This window comes from Chelon labrosus, assembly GCF_963514085.1.
Source record: "Chelon labrosus genome assembly, chromosome: 1".
In the NCBI taxonomy this organism is placed as follows: domain Eukaryota; kingdom Metazoa; phylum Chordata; class Actinopteri; order Mugiliformes; family Mugilidae; genus Chelon; species Chelon labrosus.
Genome location: NC_140337.1, coordinates 20,458,465 through 20,481,383, shown reverse-complemented (window position 1 = coordinate 20,481,383; position 22,919 = coordinate 20,458,465).

Sequence of the window (22,919 nt, the reverse complement as noted above, 5' to 3'; positions counted from 1 at the left end):
TTTAAACATTATATACTGTCAGGCATTCTCACAAATATGAAGCTGCAGATAAATAGTGCTTCACATTTCACACTATTTATGTGTGACAGACATTTACCGCATAGCTGGAAACACACCTCAGCATAGTTTCGTAGAGATGGATGGTAAGTGCTTCTGCTGTGGCTTTGCTGTTACCAATTCAAGCATGCAACATTCAGTTAATAAGTTTCCCACGAGCCTGTGCAGAATATTTTTGCAAGTTTTGCAAGAGTGTCTCTGACCATAGTGTCAATGTATTTACAGTTCTACAGTGCTTCTAGACCAGCTGTAAAGTCTGCTCTTTGTTTGTCTGTATGAAAGATAACCCTCGGCCACAGTTGACTTTTTATGGTTAAATGACAGTTGAATGTGAAAATGCACCATTGCATACACTCTCGATGTAAGAGAATATACAGTATGGTCACTGTTCAACTGTATCCACAAAACACCAATCGTATTAAAAAAGCGGTCAAGATTATGACGTACAGAATGAAAAGCAGAAGCAGACAAGAACATAAAAAAAGAGTAATGTCCACTTTGTGTGAAAATTTTTGGCTTGATAACTGCAACGGAACACACCAACCAGTGTATTTGTGATAAAGCAGCAGCTCCAATCTGTTCTGCAGCTCCAGGTGCTTCCTGGGACTATTTTGTGGCTGAATAAATAACATTCGTGTCCACTTCTCTGTCTGAGGCACGTATGTAGAGTCTTTCAGTTTTGGCATGAAAAGGCACAGCTGCATAGTTCAGGTCGTCTGAGCTCTGCCTCTGTGGAAAGAAAGAAAGCATTTTCAGTCAAGAAAAACATTTAGTGACAAAGTGATTGTAGTGATTGCTGAAACACATGAATGTAGATACTTAATGAACTTTACCTGCGTCTCGTGCAACTTCTGTTCTTCAGTATGAGCTACTGTAAAGAGTCATAGATTTGGTTAGGAAGTTGTGGATTGGTCTGTCATCACAAAAACAGCTAAAAAAGAGATGTGAAATATAAAAATCATCAACATCAGCTTAAACTAAAGTACCTTTCTCACACTTTTTGACAACCAGACTGATGACGACCCCAACAAGGAAAACCGTCAGAGCTCCAAGGATCACACTCATCAGATATGTTAACTCCTGAATCGCCTCTACAAGACAGATTGTTAAATTAAATTAAATGTTATATGTCTTCTAGCTTTAAGTGTAATTAATAAATAAAATGGCACAATACACTTGAGCAATTGTAATGCAAGGAAAGGAAGAATCTCGATCTTCTGATGAATGTAAAACTTGGATTCATGTCCACATGACGTTCAACAATATCAAATGAAAGTAGATGAAATTCTTACCTTGGACCTCTAAATTGGTTGCCTCCATAATAATAGGTTTATTGTTAAATATGTAATAGCCACAGAAATACAGTCCAGAGTCAGATGAATTCAGCGATTTGATTCTGAGAAAGACAGTGGTCATGTTGGAACTAATGTCAAATTTTCCATTTTTAAATCCGTCACAGTATGAAGCAGAGCGAACAGAGTCAAACATGAAGGCGACACAGTGAAGCTTGGATCTATTCACAATTCTGAACCAGTGTATCTGTGAGGAAACAGTGGTAAAGTTGGAGCACTGCAGAGTGACTTCTTCACCAGACTGAACCTCCACGGTGCGAAACACAGAAGTTGAGACAGAGATCCAACCTGAAACAACCATCAAACACCTGATGATCAGTTGGCTGATAAAACAACAGAATCCAAAGCAATGCTTTCGTTTAAATGTAGTCAACAATGCACTCAGCTCTGTGCAGCAATTTAGTACTCACTGAGGCTGAGAAGTGTCACCAAGATAAAGTTCCTCATTGTGTGAATGACTCTGTCTCTCTGCAATGCCGCTTCACAACAGAGTGTTCCCTATAAAGGGCTTTGAGGAGGCGGAGTCAAAGAAAATCACCCACAAACTTGAATCTAATTTACACTGAAATATCCTATTTGAAGAGTAGTAATTTTATTTTTGACTGTGTTCATTTGTGTCAAGTCCCTGAAAATAAGACTCTGTATACAAAGGATCCAGAAAAATATGTTGACCAAATTGTAAAAAATAATAATAATAAAAAAAAATAAATAAAAACACATTTGCACTCCTTTGTTCCACCACAAGATTTATTTTTAATGTTACAGTTGAGGATTCCACAACAGAGGAACACACTTTGGTTGCTACCATAAAAGGGCTGTGGTTTTACACCTACTCATTAAAAATGAAGCTAATCACATTATCACTCAAGTTATCACAAATCACATTTAGAAATAAATTTATATAAAAACAAAACAAAACATAGAAACACGAAATATATATACACTATATTACCAAAAGTATTCGCTCACCTGCCTTTACTCATTCTATGAACTGAAGTGCCATCCCATTCCTAACTCATAGAATTCAATATGATGTCGGTCCACCTTTTGCAGCTATTACAGCTTCAACTCTTCTGGGAAGACTGTCCACAAGGTTGAGGAGAGTGTTTATAGGAATTTGTGACCATTCTTCCAAAAGCGCATTGGTGAGGTCACACACTGATGTTGGTCGAGAAGGCCTGGCTCTCAGTCTCCGCTCTAATTCATCCCAAAGGTGTTCTATCGGGTTCAGGTCAGGACTCTGTGCAGGCCAGTCAAGTTCATCCACACCAGACTCTGTCATCCACGTCTTTATGGACCTTGCTTTGTGCACTGGTGCACAGTCATGTTGGAAGAGGAAGGGGCCCGCTCCAAACTGTTCCCACAAGGTTGGGAGCATGGAATTGTCCAAAATGTTTTGGTATCCTGAAGCATTCAATGTTCCTTTCACTGGAACTAAGGGGCCAAGCCCAGCTCCTGAAAAACAACCCCATACCATAATTCCTCCTCCACCAAATTTCACAGTTGGCACAATGCAATCTGAAATGTACCGTTCTCCTGGCAACCTCCAAACCCAGACTCGTCCATCAGATTGCCAGATGGAAAAGCGTGATTCATCACTCCAGAGAACGCGTCTCCACTGCTCTAGAGGCCAGTGGCGGCGTGCTTTACACCATTGCATCCGACGCCTTGCATTGCACTTGGTGATGTGTGGCTTGGCTGCAGCTGCTCGGCCATGGAAACCCATTCCATGAAGCTCTCTGCGTACTGTACTTGGGCTAATCTGAAGGTCACATGAAGTTTGTAGCTCTGTAGCAATTGACTGTGCAGAAAGTCGGCGACCTCTTTGCACTATGCGCTTCAGCATCCGCTGACCCCTCTCCGTCACTTTACGTGGCCTACCACTTCGTGGCTGAGTTGCTGTTTTTCCCAAACGCTTCCATTTTGTTATAATAGAGCTGACAGTTGACTGTGGAATATTTAGGAGCGAGGAAATTTCACGACTGGATTTGTTGCACAAGTGGCATCCTATGACAGTTCCACGCTGGAATTCACTGAGCTCCTGAGAGCGGCCCATTCTTTCACAAATGTCTTGTTTCACAGTCTGCATGCCTGAGTGCTTGAATTTATACACCTGGGGCCAGGCCAAGTGATTAGAACACCTGATTCTGATCATTTGAATGGGTGAGCGAATACTTTTGGTAATATAGTGTATATATTTTAATACAAGTAGTCTTGTCTTTGTCTTCAGGTACCATTGTAGGCCAGCAGATGGAGTATGGTCATTATACACTACTTCCTCCTGCTTTCTAATTATCTGTTATTTTCTGTGAGATAACCCAGCTCTTGATAAGACCTATTACATAATGCTAACAGAGTTTTACACACATCAGCCACAACATTAAAACCACTGTCAGGTGAAGTAAATAACATTGACCATCTTGTGACAATACAGTGTTCTGCCGGGAAACTTTTGTACCTGGCATTAATGTGGATGTTACTTAGACATGAACCACCCACCTAGACCAGACCAGGCACCCCCACCCCATGCCATCCTTGATGGCAGCAGTCATCACCAGCAGCATGCACACACAAAAACGCTTTAGGAACAACTAATAAAAAACATGAAGAACAAGAACAGAACTAGATCCCAAACTGATCAAGTATCTGTGGGATGATCCACAGAGGCCCCTCCTCTCAATCCATAGGACCCAAAGGCCCCACTAACAACATTCTGTTACCAGACACCACAGGACACCCTCAGAAGACCCGTGTCCATTCTCTGATAAGTTGCAACTACCTAGGAGGCACAAGCTAGATCTACACAATATTAGAAAGGTGGTTATAAAGTTATGCCTGATCCGTGTATGTAAATGAAATAGTCATGTTAGCGTAAAAGCCGTGAAATCTAGACACACGAACGTACTACACATGCACTCCTTCACCTTCAGCTGTGGTGAGACATCAAAGTAGCATCAAAGCAGCACACAGTTGTGGTTTTGTACGTGCTCAGTCGTGGTTCCATCAGACATCTTTCATGCGCAGTAAAAGATCAAGTGGATCAAATTCAGGTGAAGACGGTAAAAATAGATAATGTTTTTTCGATTGTTCGTGGTTGTGCAGCAGTGAGTTGAAGGCCTGTGGTTGGAACTTCACTTACCTCAGCGTTTATCACCACAATGGAAAATGAGTATTTCTTCATGCCCATTATTTCCCGCACGCATATATCACCTCTGCTTCCTGTTGAAAATAATCTTTACATTGGTCTCTCCTCTATCTAACTATCTAACGACTATACCTACTTCAATCATGGTGTTTTCTCCTCAGATAAAATAAGAAAAATATGAAGAAAAAAATGACAGAAAGTCTGATTGTTGGACAGGTTGAACAAATGCAGCGACTGCATTTCCAGACTGATGTGAGAAAGCCTGAGACCTGCTCTGAGCTTCTTCTTCTGCAGTTGAGTCTATCTGGTGGCAGCGTACACCACGTTTGGCTCCAGCTGTCTCTCTGGTGCAGGCCTACGGGTTCTTCTTGATTTTTTTTGGAAACTGAGCGCTGCATAGTTCAGCTCTTCCGGATTGGGGTTTTCACCAGCGGCTACAGATAAGTGACAAAAAGTCAAATGTCCGATCAGTTTGGTATCAAGACAGTCTTGGCAAAAAGAAAAAGTTTGAGAAAATACAACCACACAACCAACCAAACCAGAACCACGTATAGATTGTCAAATGTACCTTTTTGAAGTTTCCTCACTTTGATAAACAGACCAACGACGACCATTATAAGAAGAACAGCCACGGCGGCCCAGATCACACTCGTCAGCACTGTAACCCCATCAGGCTCTACAAGAACTATCAAATGGACAAAACTGGATTCATCAAAGTTTGACATTTCACAACAACAATCTGCCTAGTTGGAAACATTTATAAGATTCCTACCTTCACACTGGGGATCATCATGATTGCTGGGGGGTTCATCATTGCCTTTACCTAGAGTTAAATATGAGACTGAAATGTGAATTTACTCAAAAGGACATGCTGGACAAAAAGAGCACCAAGACTCCACTCTTACCTTCAACATTTAACCGTCTCACATCTATGATTGTGTGTCCTTTCTTGTAATATCCACAGAGGTACAGTCCAGAGTCCGATAAATCAACTTGTTTGATTTTGAGGAAGACAGCGGAAATGTTGGAGCTCATGTTAAATTTTCCATTTCGAAATCCCTTACAAAATTGAAGAGGGCCATTAAACCCGTACATAGAAGAGATGCAGCTGATCTTGGTTGTGTTGTCCAGTTTTGACCAGAATGTGTGAGTTGGAGAACCAGAGTTGTTGGAGCACATCAGTGTGACTTCTTTACCGGGCTGGATGTTCACAGTCTGAGAACCTGAGACAGAGATCCAGCCTGAAACACACAACAGGAGAGAGAGTAACAGCTGTAATCAATAGTTTTATCACAGCAGTGGATATTGAGTGATGTCTAAGAACTTACTGAGGCTGCAGAGAAATAAAGCTGTCGTCACCGTGAAGCTCCTCATCGTGTCGTCTTTGATCGTCTCAATGTGATGACACTTCGTTTCTCAGGTCTTATACAGGGGGCTTAGTCGGAAAGAGGCGGGGCGTTGTAGGAAATGTTAAACCTAAAAAAAGCAGACAGCTCTTTTACAGTTCAGCCTTTTTTCGCCACTGCAATATATCACAGTGTGAATGCAGTCCAGTCCATGATCGTGTGTAGATAGTCAGCTTTTGTTTGCTTTGTTTAGCATTTCAAAGACCCGAATAGGAAACGATATCCAATATGAATTGGACACATGGCTACTATCTTGTGTGTCACTTAACTTGGCAGTGACTTATAATTTTTCTTATTAAAATGCAATAATGATGCAACATTTCAGCATTCAGCAGGTCAACGGTAATAAACATGCGGCCACGGCAACCACGGAGCATCAAGCCTGCTGCAGTGATGTGGCTGCATCTCCTGGTATTTCCTGCCTTTTGTGGAGGTGGTGTAGTGAGGGCTCCCTTGGTCTTCAAGGAACTTGATGAGTAGAAAAGTTTAAGGCCGTGAGACCTTTAGCTTTATTGTCACTGCTAGAAAACAATGTTTAGTTTCCACATTGACGACTCGAAGCTGGCGACAGGTAACACATGTGGTTGGAGGCTTTGCATTCACACGCTGTCTGTCCGTCCCATAAACTTGGGCTCGAGAAGGAAGTGGTTTGACTTTGGTGTTCGAAGGTCAATAGTCATAGTGACCTCATAGTACATGTCTGGCCATGTGTCAAGCATTCATCAACTTATAATGACAAAAAAATTAAACTATATCCAAAAGGTCAAAGGTCAACTTCACTTGCACCATTATGACCGTCTGCAAAATCAGTTTTATTCATTTCCTTCCAAGTTTTCTGCACAGACGTATCTTAAGAGTGTGGTCAAACAAAGAGGCATATGAATTTGAGGCAACCACAGTTAATATTAAAGTACATGGAGTGGTGTTTACATCAGGGACTGCTGCATGTGAACAGAGCTGTGTGAACTGTTGTTGGCTCTAGAGGGAGCTGTGCAACGTGGATGTGGCAGGTTTGAAAATGAAATCAACCAGGGGAGTGGGGGTGGGGTTGAAATGAGAAAAGATCTCAGCAGGTGTCTGTAGTCTGCTCCACACCTTTGCTTTAGGCATGAGTCTACTGTGCGTTAGCTGCATGTGACACACACAGAGTTGCCAGCATTCAGGTTGCACTGTAAGGAAGGTAGGGAGACGAATATGTAGGTGGGAAAGAAAAACTTTTTCTGATTCTTCTGCATTGGTTTAGTTCCATCTACCACTGTTGGGGTATAATGTGTAATCTTTCCCACTTTTGCCACTCAGTTTTCCAGGTAATACCCTCATCCAGAAGAGTCAGCCGTCTACGATCTCTACTGTTTATTCATTCAGTTTTTATGATGTTAAAATGTGTGTTGATTAGTGCACACGCTGATCTCTTTTTGCACGAGACAGTGGGCCAGTATTCACAGATTCACCGCCACACGATCTTCACCTCATCTGAGCTCAGACCACACTGCGCTGTCTCTTCCTGTCTAAGAAGCTGCTCTGCACGACAGTCACTCCTCCACTGCTGCACACGTCCACCTCGCTCTGACTGCAACACAGTCTGGACCTCCTCCTCCATCAGGCACCAATCACAGTCTTCATACAATTCAACTTTTTGCGACAGAGCGAGACAGAGAGAGAGAGAGAGGAAGAGACAATGAGGAAGAATTAAAACTCTACCACATATATGCAAGAATAAAAGGGTTCTTTATTGCAGATTCAGATTTGTTTGGACAACATGTAACCCCTCCCCTTGGTTACACAAAACCATACAACAAAGCTTTGCTGTAGAAGTTGTTGCCTGAGTCTATCTGCTGGCAGTATAGATGACATGAGCCTCCACCTCTCTCTCTGATGCAGACCTCATCCTCCTTTTTATGGTTGCAGCTTTCAGCTCATCAGAGTCCAGATCCTGTGAACAAGAGTCAATCAACTCACACTCAGAGGCAAACAGTTTCAGGTGATTGAATGTACAGAACACAAATGATCCTGAAACGGACAGATGGACTCACCGGATCTTTTTGTGGATATTGTTTTTCATTCTTGGCTAAAAGAGAGATAATTAGACATAAACATAAATAGATTACACAGCAATACACTGATCAGCCACAACATTAAAGCCACCAACTAGTAAAGTAAATAACACAGATAATCCCATTATGATGCACTGTTCTTCTGGGAAACATGGGTACTGGTGTTTATGTGGATTTTACTTTGATATGAATCACCCCTCCCCCACCGCACTGGTATGGGGTAGGGGCTGGAGACACACCCAGCCATACTTACGATTTAAGAAAGAATGTGATTTTTCAGACCAGGACACCTTCTTCTGTTGCTTTGTGGTCCAGTTCTGATGCTCATGTGTATGAGCAAAGCTTCCTCAGTCGAATTCTCTTGAAACCAGCTACGTTATTCCTTAAATCTTTGAGTCATTTTGAATAAAATGTATGAATGGACAGAAACGAGCTTTGCTGATCCCAAACTGATCAAGTACCTGTGCGATGATCCACAGAGGCCCCTTCCCTCAAACCATAAGACCCAAAGGTAAAGGTTATTGAAATAGTCATGTTAGCGTAAAATCCGTAAAATCTAGACACACATACGTACTACATGTGCACTCCTTCACCTTCAGCTGTGGTGAGACATCAAAGTAGCACACAGTAGTGGTTTTGTATATGCTCAGTCGTGGTTCCATCAGACATCTTTCATGCGCAGTACAAAATAAAGTGGATCAAATTCAGGTGAAGATGGTAAAAATAGATTAAATAGATTTGTTTGTCGATTGTTCGTGGTTGTGCAGCAGTGACCTGAAGGCATGTCTGCCTGTGGTTGGAACTTCACTTACCTCAGCGTTTATCACCACAATGGAAAATGAGTATTTCTTCATGTCCATCATTACCCGCACGCATATATCAGCTGTACTTCCTGTTGAAAATAATCTGTACATTGGTCTCTCCTCTATCTCTCTTATCCATCTAACCGACTATACCTACGTCCATCATGGTGTTTTCTCCTCAGATAAAATAAGAAAACTATGAAAAAATAATGACAGAAAGTCTGATTGTTGGACACACAGAACAAATGCGACAACAGAAACTGCATTTCCAGACTGATGTGAGAAAGCCTGAGATCTGCTCTGAGCTGCTTCTTCTGCAGTTGAGTCTATCTGGCTCTCTGGTGCAGGCCTATGGGTTCTTCTTGATTTTTTATGGAAACTGAGCGCTGCATAGTGCAGCTCTTCCGGATTGGGGTTTTCACTAGCGGCTACAGGTAAGTGACAAGAAGTCAAATCTCCGATCAGTTAAGTATCAAGACAGTCTTGGCAAAAATAAAAAGTTTGAGAAGATTCAACCACACAACCTACCAAACCAGAACCACGTATAGATTGTCAAATGTACCTTTTTGAAGTTTCCTCACTTTGATAAGCAGACCAGCGACGACCATTGTAAGAAGAACAGCCAGGGCGGCCAGGATCACACTCGTCAGCACTGTAACCCCATCAGGCTCTACAAGAACTTTCAAATGGACAAAACTGGATTCATCTAAGTTTAACATTTCACAACAACAATCTGCCTACGTGGAAACATTTTTAAGATTCCTACCTTCACACTGGGGATCATCATGATTGCTGGGGGGTTCGTCATTACCTTTACCTGGAGTTATTATGAGAATCAAATGTGAATCTACTCAAAAGGACATGCTGGACATAAGAGCACCAAGACTCCACTCTTACCTTGAACATTTAACTGTCTCACATCTATGATTGTGTGTCCTTCATTGTAATATCCACAGAGGTACAGTCCAGAGTCAGATAAGTCCACTTGTTTGATTTTGAGGAAGACAGCGGAAATGTTGGAGCTCATGTTAAATTTTCCATTTCGAAATCCCTTACAAAATTGAAGAGGGCCATTAAACCCGTACATAGAAGAGATGCAGCTGATCTTGGTTGTGTTGTCCAGTTTGGACCAGAATGTGTGAGTTGGAGAACCAGAGTTGTTGGAGCACATCAGTGTGACTTCTTCACCGGGCTGGACGTTCACAGTCTGAGAACCTGAGACAGAGATCCAGCCTGAAACACACAACAGGAGAGTGAGTAACAGCTGTAATCAATAGTTTTATCACAGCAGTGGATATTGAATGATGTCTAAGAACTTACTGAGGCTGCAGAGAAGTAAAGCTGTCGTTGCCGTGAAGCTCCTCATCGTGTCGTCTTTGATCGTCTCAATGTGATGACACTTCGTTTCTCAGGTCTTATACAGGGGGCTTAGTCGGAAAGAGGCGGGGTGTTGTAGGAAATGTTAAACCTAAAAAAAGCAGACAGCTCTTTTACAGTTCAGCCTTTTTTCGCCACAGCAATATATCAAAGTGTGAATGCAGTCCAGTCAATAATTGTGTGTAGATAGTCAGCTTTTGTTTGTTTAGCATTTCAAAGACCCGAATAGGTAACAATCTAAAATATCAATTGGACACATGGCTACTAACTTGTGTGTCACTTAAGCTGGCAGTGACTTATAAACTTTTTTTATTAAAATGCAATAATGACGCAACATTTCAGCATTCAGCGGGTCAACGGTAATAAACATGCGGCCACGGCAACCATGGAGCATCAAGTCTGCTGCAGTGAGGTGGCAGCATCTCCTGGTATTTCCTGCCTTTTGTGGAGGTGGTGTAGTGAGGGCTCCCTTGGTCTTCAATGAACTTGACCAGCAGAAAAGTTTAAGGCCATGAGACCTGTAGTTTTATTCTCACTGCTAGAAAACAATGTTTAGTTTCCACATTGATGACTCAAAGCTGGCGACAGGTAACACATGTGGTTGGAGGCTTTGCATTCACACGCTGTCTGTCCATCCCATAAACTTAGGCTCGAGAAGGAAGTGGTTTGACTTTGGTGTTCAAAGGTCAAAAGTCATAGTGACCTCATAATACATGTGTCTGGCCATGAGTCAAGCATTCATGAACTTATAATGACAAAAAAATTAAACTATATCCAAAAGGTCAAAGGTCAACTTCACTTGCACCATTATGACCGTCTGCAAAATCAGTTTTATTCATTTCCTTCCAAGTTTTCTGCACAGACGTATCTTAAGAGTGTGGTCAAACAAAGAGGCATATGAATTTGAGGCAACCACAGTTAATATTAAAGTACATGGAGTGGTGTTTACATCAGGGACTGCTGCATGTGAACAGAGCTGTGTGAACTGTTGTTGGCTCTAGAGGGAGCTGTGCAACGTGGATGTGGCAGGTTTGAAAATGAAATCAACCAGGGGAGTGGGGGTGGGGTTGAAATGAGAAAAGATCTCAGCAGGTGTCTGTAGTCTGCTCCACACCTTTGCTTTAGGCATGAGTCTACTGTGCGTTAGCTGCATGTGACACACACAGAGTTGCCAGCATTCAGGTTGCACTGTAAGGAAGGTAGGGAGACGAATATGTAGGTGGGAAAGAAAAACTTTTTCTGATTCTTCTGCATTGGTTTAGTTCCATCTACCACTGTTGGGGTATAATGTGTAATCTTTCCCACTTTTGCCACTCAGTTTTCCAGGTAATACCCTCATCCAGAAGAGTCAGCCGTCTACGATCTCTACTGTTTATTCATTCAGTTTTTATGATGTTAAAATGTGTGTTGATTAGTGCACACGCTGATCTCTTTTTGCACGAGACAGTGGGCCAGTATTCACAGATTCACCGCCACACGATCTTCACCTCATCTGAGCTCAGACCACACTGCGCTGTCTCTTCCTGTCTAAGAAGCTGCTCTGCACGACAGTCACTCCTCCACTGCTGCACACGTCCACCTCGCTCTGACTGCAACACAGTCTGGACCTCCTCCTCCATCAGGCACCAATCACAGTCTTCATACAATTCAACTTTTTGCGACAGAGCGAGACAGAGAGAGAGAGAGAGGAAGAGACAATGAGGAAGAATTAAAACTCTACCACATATATGCAAGAATAAAAGGGTTCTTTATTGCAGATTCAGATTTGTTTGGACAACATGTAACCCCTCCCCTTGGTTACACAAAACCATACAACAAAGCTTTGCTGTAGAAGTTGTTGCCTGAGTCTATCTGCTGGCAGTATAGATGACATGAGCCTCCACCTCTCTCTCTGATGCAGACCTCATCCTCCTTTTTATGGTTGCAGCTTTCAGCTCATCAGAGTCCAGATCCTGTGAACAAGAGTCAATCAACTCACACTCAGAGGCAAACAGTTTCAGGTGATTGAATGTACAGAACACAAATGATCCTGAAACGGACAGATGGACTCACCGGATCTTTTTGTGGATATTGTTTTTCATTCTTGGCTAAAAGAGAGATAATTAGACATAAACATAAATAGATTACACAGCAATACACTGATCAGCCACAACATTAAAGCCACCAACTAGTAAAGTAAATAACACAGATAATCCCATTATGATGCACTGTTCTTCTGGGAAACATGGGTACTGGTGTTTATGTGGATTTTACTTTGATATGAATCACCCCTCCCCCACCGCACTGGTATGGGGTAGGGGCTGGAGACACACCCAGCCATACTTACGATTTAAGAAAGAATGTGATTTTTCAGACCAGGACACCTTCTTCTGTTGCTTTGTGGTCCAGTTCTGATGCTCATGTGTATGAGCAAAGCTTCCTCAGTCGAATTCTCTTGAAACCAGCTACGTTATTCCTTAAATCTTTGAGTCATTTTGAATAAAATGTATGAATGGACAGAAACGAGCTTTGCTGATCCCAAACTGATCAAGTACCTGTGCGATGATCCACAGAGGCCCCTTCCCTCAAACCATAAGACCCAAAGGTAAAGGTTATTGAAATAGTCATGTTAGCGTAAAATCCGTAAAATCTAGACACACATACGTACTACATGTGCACTCCTTCACCTTCAGCTGTGGTGAGACATCAAAGTAGCACACAGTAGTGGTTTTGTATATGCTCAGTCGTGGTTCCATCAGACATCTTTCATGCGCAGTACAAAATAAAGTGGATCAAATTCAGGTGAAGATGGTAAAAATAGATTAAATAGATTTGTTTGTCGATTGTTCGTGGTTGTGCAGCAGTGACCTGAAGGCATGTCTGCCTGTGGTTGGAACTTCACTTACCTCAGCGTTTATCACCACAATGGAAAATGAGTATTTCTTCATGTCCATCATTACCCGCACGCATATATCAGCTGTACTTCCTGTTGAAAATAATCTGTACATTGGTCTCTCCTCTATCTCTCTTATCCATCTAACCGACTATACCTACGTCCATCATGGTGTTTTCTCCTCAGATAAAATAAGAAAACTATGAAAAAATAATGACAGAAAGTCTGATTGTTGGACACACAGAACAAATGCGACAACAGAAACTGCATTTCCAGACTGATGTGAGAAAGCCTGAGATCTGCTCTGAGCTGCTTCTTCTGCAGTTGAGTCTATCTGGCTCTCTGGTGCAGGCCTATGGGTTCTTCTTGATTTTTTATGGAAACTGAGCGCTGCATAGTGCAGCTCTTCCGGATTGGGGTTTTCACTAGCGGCTACAGGTAAGTGACAAGAAGTCAAATCTCCGATCAGTTAAGTATCAAGACAGTCTTGGCAAAAATAAAAAGTTTGAGAAGATTCAACCACACAACCTACCAAACCAGAACCACGTATAGATTGTCAAATGTACCTTTTTGAAGTTTCCTCACTTTGATAAGCAGACCAGCGACGACCATTGTAAGAAGAACAGCCAGGGCGGCCAGGATCACACTCGTCAGCACTGTAACCCCATCAGGCTCTACAAGAACTTTCAAATGGACAAAACTGGATTCATCTAAGTTTAACATTTCACAACAACAATCTGCCTACGTGGAAACATTTTTAAGATTCCTACCTTCACACTGGGGATCATCATGATTGCTGGGGGGTTCGTCATTACCTTTACCTGGAGTTATTATGAGAATCAAATGTGAATCTACTCAAAAGGACATGCTGGACATAAGAGCACCAAGACTCCACTCTTACCTTGAACATTTAACTGTCTCACATCTATGATTGTGTGTCCTTCATTGTAATATCCACAGAGGTACAGTCCAGAGTCAGATAAGTCCACTTGTTTGATTTTGAGGAAGACAGCGGAAATGTTGGAGCTCATGTTAAATTTTCCATTTCGAAATCCCTTACAAAATTGAAGAGGGCCATTAAACCCGTACATAGAAGAGATGCAGCTGATCTTGGTTGTGTTGTCCAGTTTGGACCAGAATGTGTGAGTTGGAGAACCAGAGTTGTTGGAGCACATCAGTGTGACTTCTTCACCGGGCTGGACGTTCACAGTCTGAGAACCTGAGACAGAGATCCAGCCTGAAACACACAACAGGAGAGTGAGTAACAGCTGTAATCAATAGTTTTATCACAGCAGTGGATATTGAATGATGTCTAAGAACTTACTGAGGCTGCAGAGAAGTAAAGCTGTCGTTGCCGTGAAGCTCCTCATCGTGTCGTCTTTGATCGTCTCAATGTGATGACACTTCGTTTCTCAGGTCTTATACAGGGGGCTTAGTCGGAAAGAGGCGGGGTGTTGTAGGAAATGTTAAACCTAAAAAAAGCAGACAGCTCTTTTACAGTTCAGCCTTTTTTCGCCACAGCAATATATCAAAGTGTGAATGCAGTCCAGTCAATAATTGTGTGTAGATAGTCAGCTTTTGTTTGTTTAGCATTTCAAAGACCCGAATAGGTAACAATCTAAAATATCAATTGGACACATGGCTACTAACTTGTGTGTCACTTAAGCTGGCAGTGACTTATAAACTTTTTTTATTAAAATGCAATAATGACGCAACATTTCAGCATTCAGCGGGTCAACGGTAATAAACATGCGGCCACGGCAACCATGGAGCATCAAGTCTGCTGCAGTGAGGTGGCAGCATCTCCTGGTATTTCCTGCCTTTTGTGGAGGTGGTGTAGTGAGGGCTCCCTTGGTCTTCAATGAACTTGACCAGCAGAAAAGTTTAAGGCCATGAGACCTGTAGTTTTATTCTCACTGCTAGAAAACAATGTTTAGTTTCCACATTGATGACTCAAAGCTGGCGACAGGTAACACATGTGGTTGGAGGCTTTGCATTCACACGCTGTCTGTCCATCCCATAAACTTAGGCTCGAGAAGGAAGTGGTTTGACTTTGGTGTTCAAAGGTCAAAAGTCATAGTGACCTCATAATACATGTGTCTGGCCATGAGTCAAGCATTCATGAACTTATAATGACAAAAAAATTAAACTATATCCAAAAGGTCAAAGGTCAACTTCACTTGCACCATTATGACCGTCTGCAAAAACACTTTTATTCATTTCCCTCAAAGTTTTCTGCACATGCCGTATCTTTTGAGTGTGGTCAAACAAAGAGGCATATAAATGTGAGGCAACCACAGTTAATATTAAAGTACATGCAGAGGTGTTTACATCAGGGACTGCTGCATGTGAACAGAGCTGTGTGAACCGTTGCTGGCTCTAGAGGGAGCTGTGCAACGTGGATGTGGCAGGTTTGAAAATGAAAACAACCAGGGGAGTGAGGGTGGTGTTGAAATGAGAAATGATCTCAGCAGGTGTCTGTGGTCTGCTCCACACCTCTGCTTTAGACATGAGTCGATTGTGCGCTCGCTGCATGTGACACACACAGAGTTGCCAGCATTCAGGTTGCACTGTAAGGAAGGTAGGGAGATGAATACTTAGGTGGGAAAGAAAAACCTTTTCTGATTCTTCTGCATCGGTTTAGTTCCATCTACCGCTGTCTAATGCGTAATCTTTCCCACTTTTGCCACTCAGTTCTCCAGGTAATACCCTCATCCAGAAGAGTCAGCCGTCTACGATCTCTGCTGTTTATTCATTGAGTTTTTAGGATGTTAAAATGTGTGTTAATAAGTGCGCACGCTGATCTCTTTTTGCACGAGACAGTGGGCCAGTATTCACAGATTCACCGCCACACGATCTTCACCTCATCTGAGCTCAGACCACACTGCACTGTCTCTTCCTGTCTAAGAAGCTGCCCTGCACGACAATCACACCTCCACTGCTGCACACGTCCACCTCGCTCTGACTGCAACACAGTCTGGACCTCCTCCTCCATCAGGCACCAATCACAGTCTTTATACAATACAACTTTTTGCGACAGAGCGAGACAGAGAGAGAGAGAGAGGAAGAGACAATGAGGAAGAATTAAAACTCTACCACATATATGCAAGAATAAAATTGTTCTTTATTGCAGATTCAGATTTGTTTGGACAACATGTAACCCCTCCCCTCAGTTACAGAAAACCATACGACAAAGCTTTGCTGCAGACGTTGTTGCCTGAGTCTATCTGCTGGCAGTATAGATGACATGAGCCTCCACCTCTCTCTCTGATGCAGGCCTCATCCTCCTTCTTATGGTTGCAGCCTTCAGCTCATCAGAGTCCAGATCCTGTGAACAAGAGTCAGTCAACTCACACTCAGAGGCAAACAGTTTCAGGTGATTGAATGTACAGACCACAAATGATCCTGAAACGGACAGACGGACTCACCGGATCTTTTTGTGGATATTGTTTTTCATTGTTGGCTAAAAGAGAGATAATTAGACATAAACATAAATAGATTAGACAGCAAATACATCGATCAGCCACAACATTAAAACCACCAACTAGTGAAGTAAATAATACAGATGATCCCATTATGATGCATTATGCTTCTGAGAAACACGGGTACTGGTGTTTATGTGGATTTTACTTTGATATGAATCACCTATCCCCCTCCCCCTCATGGCACTGGCATGGGGGGAGGGGCTGTGTGGAGACGCACCCAGCCATCTGTACGATGTAAGAGAAAATGCGTTTTATCAGACCAGGCCACCTTCTTCACTTCACCTGTCACAATATTATGGCTGATCAATGTATGAAGATATGCAGACAGACGTTGAAGCACAGAAAAGCTACCTCTATGAAGTTTCCCGTTTTCAACAATCAGAACAACGGTGACAAGGAACAGGAGAGCAGTCACTCCACCAAGGATCACACTCGTCACCCTTCCTGTTACGTCAGACTCTTCTACAAGGAAATAAAAATTACTTTTAGAAATAACATCAAATTTTACATGAGCAGTTTGCACAATGTTTTGGACCAAACTGGATTCATCTAAGTTTGACATTTCACAACAACAATCTGCCTACATAGAAACTTATAAGATTCCTACCTTCACACTGGGCACCATCATAATCGCTGGGGGGTTCGTCATTGCCTTTACCTGGAGTTAATTATGAGACTCAAATGTGAATCTATTCAAAAGGACATATTGGACAAAAAGAGCACCAAGACTCCACTCTTACCTTCAACATTTAACTGTCTCACATCCATGATTGTGTGTCCTTTCTTGTAATATCCACAGAGGTACAGTCCAGAGTCAGATAAGTCCACTTGTTTGATTTTGAGGAAGACAGCGGAAATGTTGGAGCTCATGTTAAATTTTCCATTTCCAAATCCCGTACAGAACTCAGGAGTGCCACTAAACCCGTACATAGAAGAGATGCAGCTGATCTTGGTTGTGTTGTCCAGTTTGGACCAGAATGTGTGAGTTGGAGAACCAGAGTTGTTGGAGCACATCAGCGTGACTTCTTCACCGGGCTGGACGTTCACAGTCTGAGAACCTGAGACAGAGATCCAGCCTGAAACACACAACAGGAGAGTGAGTAACAGCTGTAATCAATAGTTTTATCACAGCAGTGGATCTTGAATGATGTCTAAGAACTTACTGAGACTGCAGAGAAGTAAAGCTGTCGTCACTGTGAAGCCCCTCATTGTGCATTTGATCCTCTCACTGCAGTGACGCTTTATTTATCAGCTCTTATACAGGGGGCTTAGTCGGAAAGAGGCGGGGTGTTGTTTTAAGTACAGCACATACTCTGCACTGAGAGATACGTCAGCCTGTGATGTATTTGAGCATCTGATGTTTCTCTAATCGTCAATTCATTTACAAAATTACAAATAAATGGTCAACATACACAACTAACATTTAACACAAAAGAATAAAGTGAATGTGGTGCACGCCTGTTCAAAGCTTAGCCTGTATGCTGAGCTGCTGCCTCAGTACAGAGGTGAAGGTGAGAAGTGATCACACGAGCGACAAATGGTGCACACCCATGTATCTGTTGCTTAAAAGAGCTTTTCAGCATTTTGATCAGAAGCTACTGCGTATGAGGTTATATTGGCTTCATAGACTGTATGTAAAAGATGGCAGTAGTCACTAAATCTGAAGAGTGAATCTAATGAAGAAGTGTCTTAAGGTGCAATACCACTGATGGTCACTAGGGGCCGGCTTCAACAGATTTTCATTCAGAAATACACCGCCTGGCCAGGAAAGAAGTCGCCACCTGGATTTAACTAAGCAAATAGGTACGAGCCTCCTATTGGATAATTACTGCATGGGTGATTATCTTTCAGCTGGCAATAAGTTATTTAACCCCAACTGATGCAATGAGTAGCTTCTCATTTCTTGAACAACCATGTCCAAAGACACATCTTGTGGTCGTGGAAAAGATGTTAGTCTGTTTGAGAAGGGTCAAATCATTGGAATGCACCAAGCAGAGAAAACATGTAAGGAGATTGTAGAAACTACTAAAATTGGGTTAAGAACTGTTCAACACATTATTAAAAACTGGAAGGATAGTAGAGGAACCATCACCAAGAAAAGAGGCAGATGAAGTGATGCACTCATCATGCCTAGTGTCTACTGTACAAGCCTGTGGAGGCAGTGCTATGATCTGGGGTTGCTGCAGTTGCTCAGGTCTAGGTTCAGCAACATTATGTGCCCAAAGAATGAGGTCAGCTGACTACCTGAATATACTGAATGACCAGGTTTTTAATTTAAGATGGACAGAAAAACTTTTTCTGATTCTTCTGCATCGGTTTAGTTCCATCTTCTGCTGTTGGGGTCGATAGGTGCACATGCTGGTCTCCTTGTGCACGAGACAGTGGGCACAGATTCACCGCCTCATGATCTTCAACTCGTCTGAGCTCAGACCACACTGCACTGTCTCTTCCTGTCTAAGAAGCTGCTCTGCACGACAATCACTCCTCCACTGCTGCACACGTCCACCTCGCTCTGACTGCAACACTGTCTGGACCTCCTCCTCCATCAGGCACCAATCACAGTCTTTATACAATACGACTTTTTGCGACAGAGCGAAAGAGAGACAATGAGGAAGAATTAAAACTCCCATACCATTCAAGAGTAAAATGGATCTTTATTGCAGTTTCAGATTTGTTTGGACAACATGTAACCCCTCCCCTCGGTTACACAAAACCATACGACAAAGCTTTGCTGAAGAAGTTGTTGCCTGAGTCTATCTGCTGGCAGTATAGATGACATGAGCCTCCACCTCTCTCTCTGATGCAGGCCTCATCCTCCTTCTTATGGTTGCAGCCTTCAGCTCATCAGAGTCCAGATCCTGTGAACAAGAGTCAATCAACTCACACTCAGAGACAAACAGTTTCAGGTGATTGAATGTACAGAACACAAATGATCCTGAAACGGACAGATGGACTCACCGGATCTTTCTGTGGATATTGTTTTTCATTGTTGGCTAAAAGAGAGATAATTAGACATAAACATGACTAGATTAGACAGCATATACACTGATCAGCCACAACATTAAAACCACCAACTAGTGAAATAAATAACACAGATGATCTCATTACGATGCACTGTGCTTCTGGGAAACATGGGGACTGGTGTTTATGTGGATTTTATTCCGATATGAATCACCCCTCCCCCCTCCAGATTTGGATATCTTCCATCCCAGTCGTCCAGTCATCACAATTTGGCCCTTGTCAAAGTCGCCCATATCCTCTTGGCCATTTTTCCTGCTTCTAACACATCAGCTACGTGGACAAAACATTCATTTGCTGCCTAATATATCCCACCCACTGACAGGTGCCGTGATAATGAGTGTCATTCACTTCACTTATGTCTGTGGTCATAATTATGTGGCTGATCAGTGTATGAAGATGTGCAGACAGACGCAGCAGCACTGAAAAGCTACCTCTTTGAAGTTTCCCGTTTTCAACAATCAGAACAACGGTGACTAGTACCAGGAGAGCAGTCACTCCACCAAGGATCAAACTCGTCAGCCTTGCTGTTACATCAGACTCTTCTACAAGGAAGATACATTTATTTAATTATTTAGTCCGTTTTATTTTAGAAATAACATCAAATTTTACATTAACAGTTTGCACAATGTGTTGGACCAAACTGGATTTATCTACGTTTGACATTTCACAACAACAATCTGCCTACATAGAAACTTATAAGATTCCTACCGTCACACTGGGCATCATCATAATCGCTGGGGGGTTCGTCATTGCCTTTACCTAGAGTTAATTATGAGACTGAAATGTGAATCTATTCAAAAGGACAAGAAGTTGGACAAAAAGAGCACCAACACTCCACTCTTACCTGTCATTTGCACAATAAGATAATAACTACATTCTTACCTTCACACTCAATATAATCCTTATTACTATTACAGGAATCCCCAATGCCTTTGATGAGATAAAAATCATATGAACTGTCTTTTAGTTTATCAATTGGGAGACTAAATATAAAAGAACATATTAGAACAAAGGACTGCAAAACCACAACAAGACTCCACTCTTACCTTCAACATTTAACTGTCTTACATCCATGATTATCTGTCCTTCCTTGTAATATCCACAGAGGTACAGTCCAGAGTCAGATAAATCCACTTGTTTGATTTTGAGGAAGACAACGGAAAGGTTGGAGCTCATGTGAAATTTTCCGTTTTGAAATCCCTCACAGAACTCAAGAGTGCCACTAAACCCGTACATAGAAGAGATGCAGCTGATCTTGGCTGTGTTGTCCAGTTTGAACCAGAATGTGTGAGTTGTAGTTCCAGAGAAGGAGCACATCAGCGTGACTTCTTCACCGGGCTGGATGTTCACAGTCCGAGAACCTGACACAGAGATCCAGCCTGAAACACACAACAGGAGAGTGAGTAATAGCTGTAATCAATAGTTTTATCACAGCATTTGAGTAATGTCTAAGAACTTACTGAGGCTGCAGAGAAATAAAGCTGTCGTCACTGTGAAGCTCCTCATTGTGCATTTGGTCCTCTCATTGACACTTTCTCTCAAGTCTTATAGTTGGAAAGGGGCGGGGTGTTGTTTTAAGTACAGCACATACTCTGCACTGAGGGATACGTCAGCCTGTGATGTATTTGAGCATCTAATGTTTCTCTAATTGTCAAATAATTTACAAAACTACAAATAAATGGTCAACATACACAACTAATATTTAACGCTAAAGAATAAGTTGGACTTGGTGCACGCCTGTTCAAAGCTTAGCCTGTATGCTGACCTGCTGCCTCAGTACAGAGGTGAAAAATTAATGCAACACTGGATGGAAATAAATCTTGCAACATTCCAGAAGCTTCTAGAAACAATGCCATAGCAAATGTGTGCAAAAAGTAATGCTTAAGGCGGTCCAACGAAATATTAGTGTGTGACCTTTTTTTTTATGTCAACTTTTCTTTTACTTTTGGCCTGGCAGTGTATTTGAATGACAAGTACAGACTGCTGCCACATGCTGGTATGGAGAGTTATTTCCTCTTGCACAGGTGCAGACCACAAGTGCTCGCTGGCAGTTGGTTTTAGTCTTTGCCCTGTGTTCGAATGGAACTTTTTAGTCCAGACATAAGCAACGTTAGGTAACACTGGCCTTTGTCTCCGTCAGTTCTTTGAGTGGGTGTGTCCAGGCCTTAAAAGGCTAAACTAGAGGGACAAATATCACAAATTTTTACATTAAATATGAACTATGACTGTGATGAAATAAAATTTAAAGAATCTCAATGTACAATGTTTGAAAGCTGCTGCAGGAAGCAACAGTGCAACTCAACAGAACAAACAAGTCCACATGAATATGAGTCTGGTAACACATCATTTGGATTTGGAAAAACATATATATCTTTGCATGCAATGGGATGCTCTTACAGCCAGTCAGAGCAATCCAGTTGAAAACTAATCAGATGTCATGTGTGCTGATGTTGCTTTTTTGTCCTTCACCTCATAAAGCCCGCCAAAACAATTTTAACAATTTGATTGGTCTTTGCCGGAGTATTATCAGTTCCCAACAAAGTGACTCCAGACCAATCTTTAAAAGTTTTGTGAGTGGGAATAGTCAGGCTGGCAGGGAGGCTATGAGTTCACTAGCTGTTTGATGAAGGTTACTTTGAGGCTGCTGCAATGTGAACTTAATGCACAGGAAGAAATACCATGCAGCTCACGACCTCTTCCTGTGGTTTAGATTTCACTGTGTTTACACTCAATCACGCACTCAGTTCCTATAAGCTGTATCTTTTGTTGTTCAATTTAGCACTCCACCGTGGGCTGCTGGCAATGTATGTACTTTGAAAATTCAGTTTCCATTATCGAAGAAAGCCACACAGTATTTACTGCTTCATTGTTTATTCCTTTAAAGGCAGCTTTGACCACCCAACCTTCACCTCAGACCACACTGTGCTGTCTCTTCCTGTCAACAAGTGACATGAGCCTCACTCAGAGCCTCTCTCCCGCCAAACACAAATCACATTGAAAAGACAGAGAAAACCATGCTTTTTTTGTCATCTGACTGAAATCTCAAGCAAAAAAAATAAAAAATAAAAAATAAGTACAACTGAGACAGAGAAGAAGAAAATTACATAAGCTTCAGGTGATGGCTGCTCCTCCCCACCCAAAATGATCTCTTGCTGCAGTCCATCAGACAGCCTCCAGGAGAGGATTTTTAAATACAGGGCTTGTGTCAAGACTGCAAAGTGCAACGTCAAGAAATTGAAATGCAAAGACAAAACTGGAGTATGGGTATATCAATATGTAGACCAAACAATCTTAGGCCCTTGCTCTGGGGGTTTCATACACTGTGTGTTTAGAGGTTAGGGTGTTTC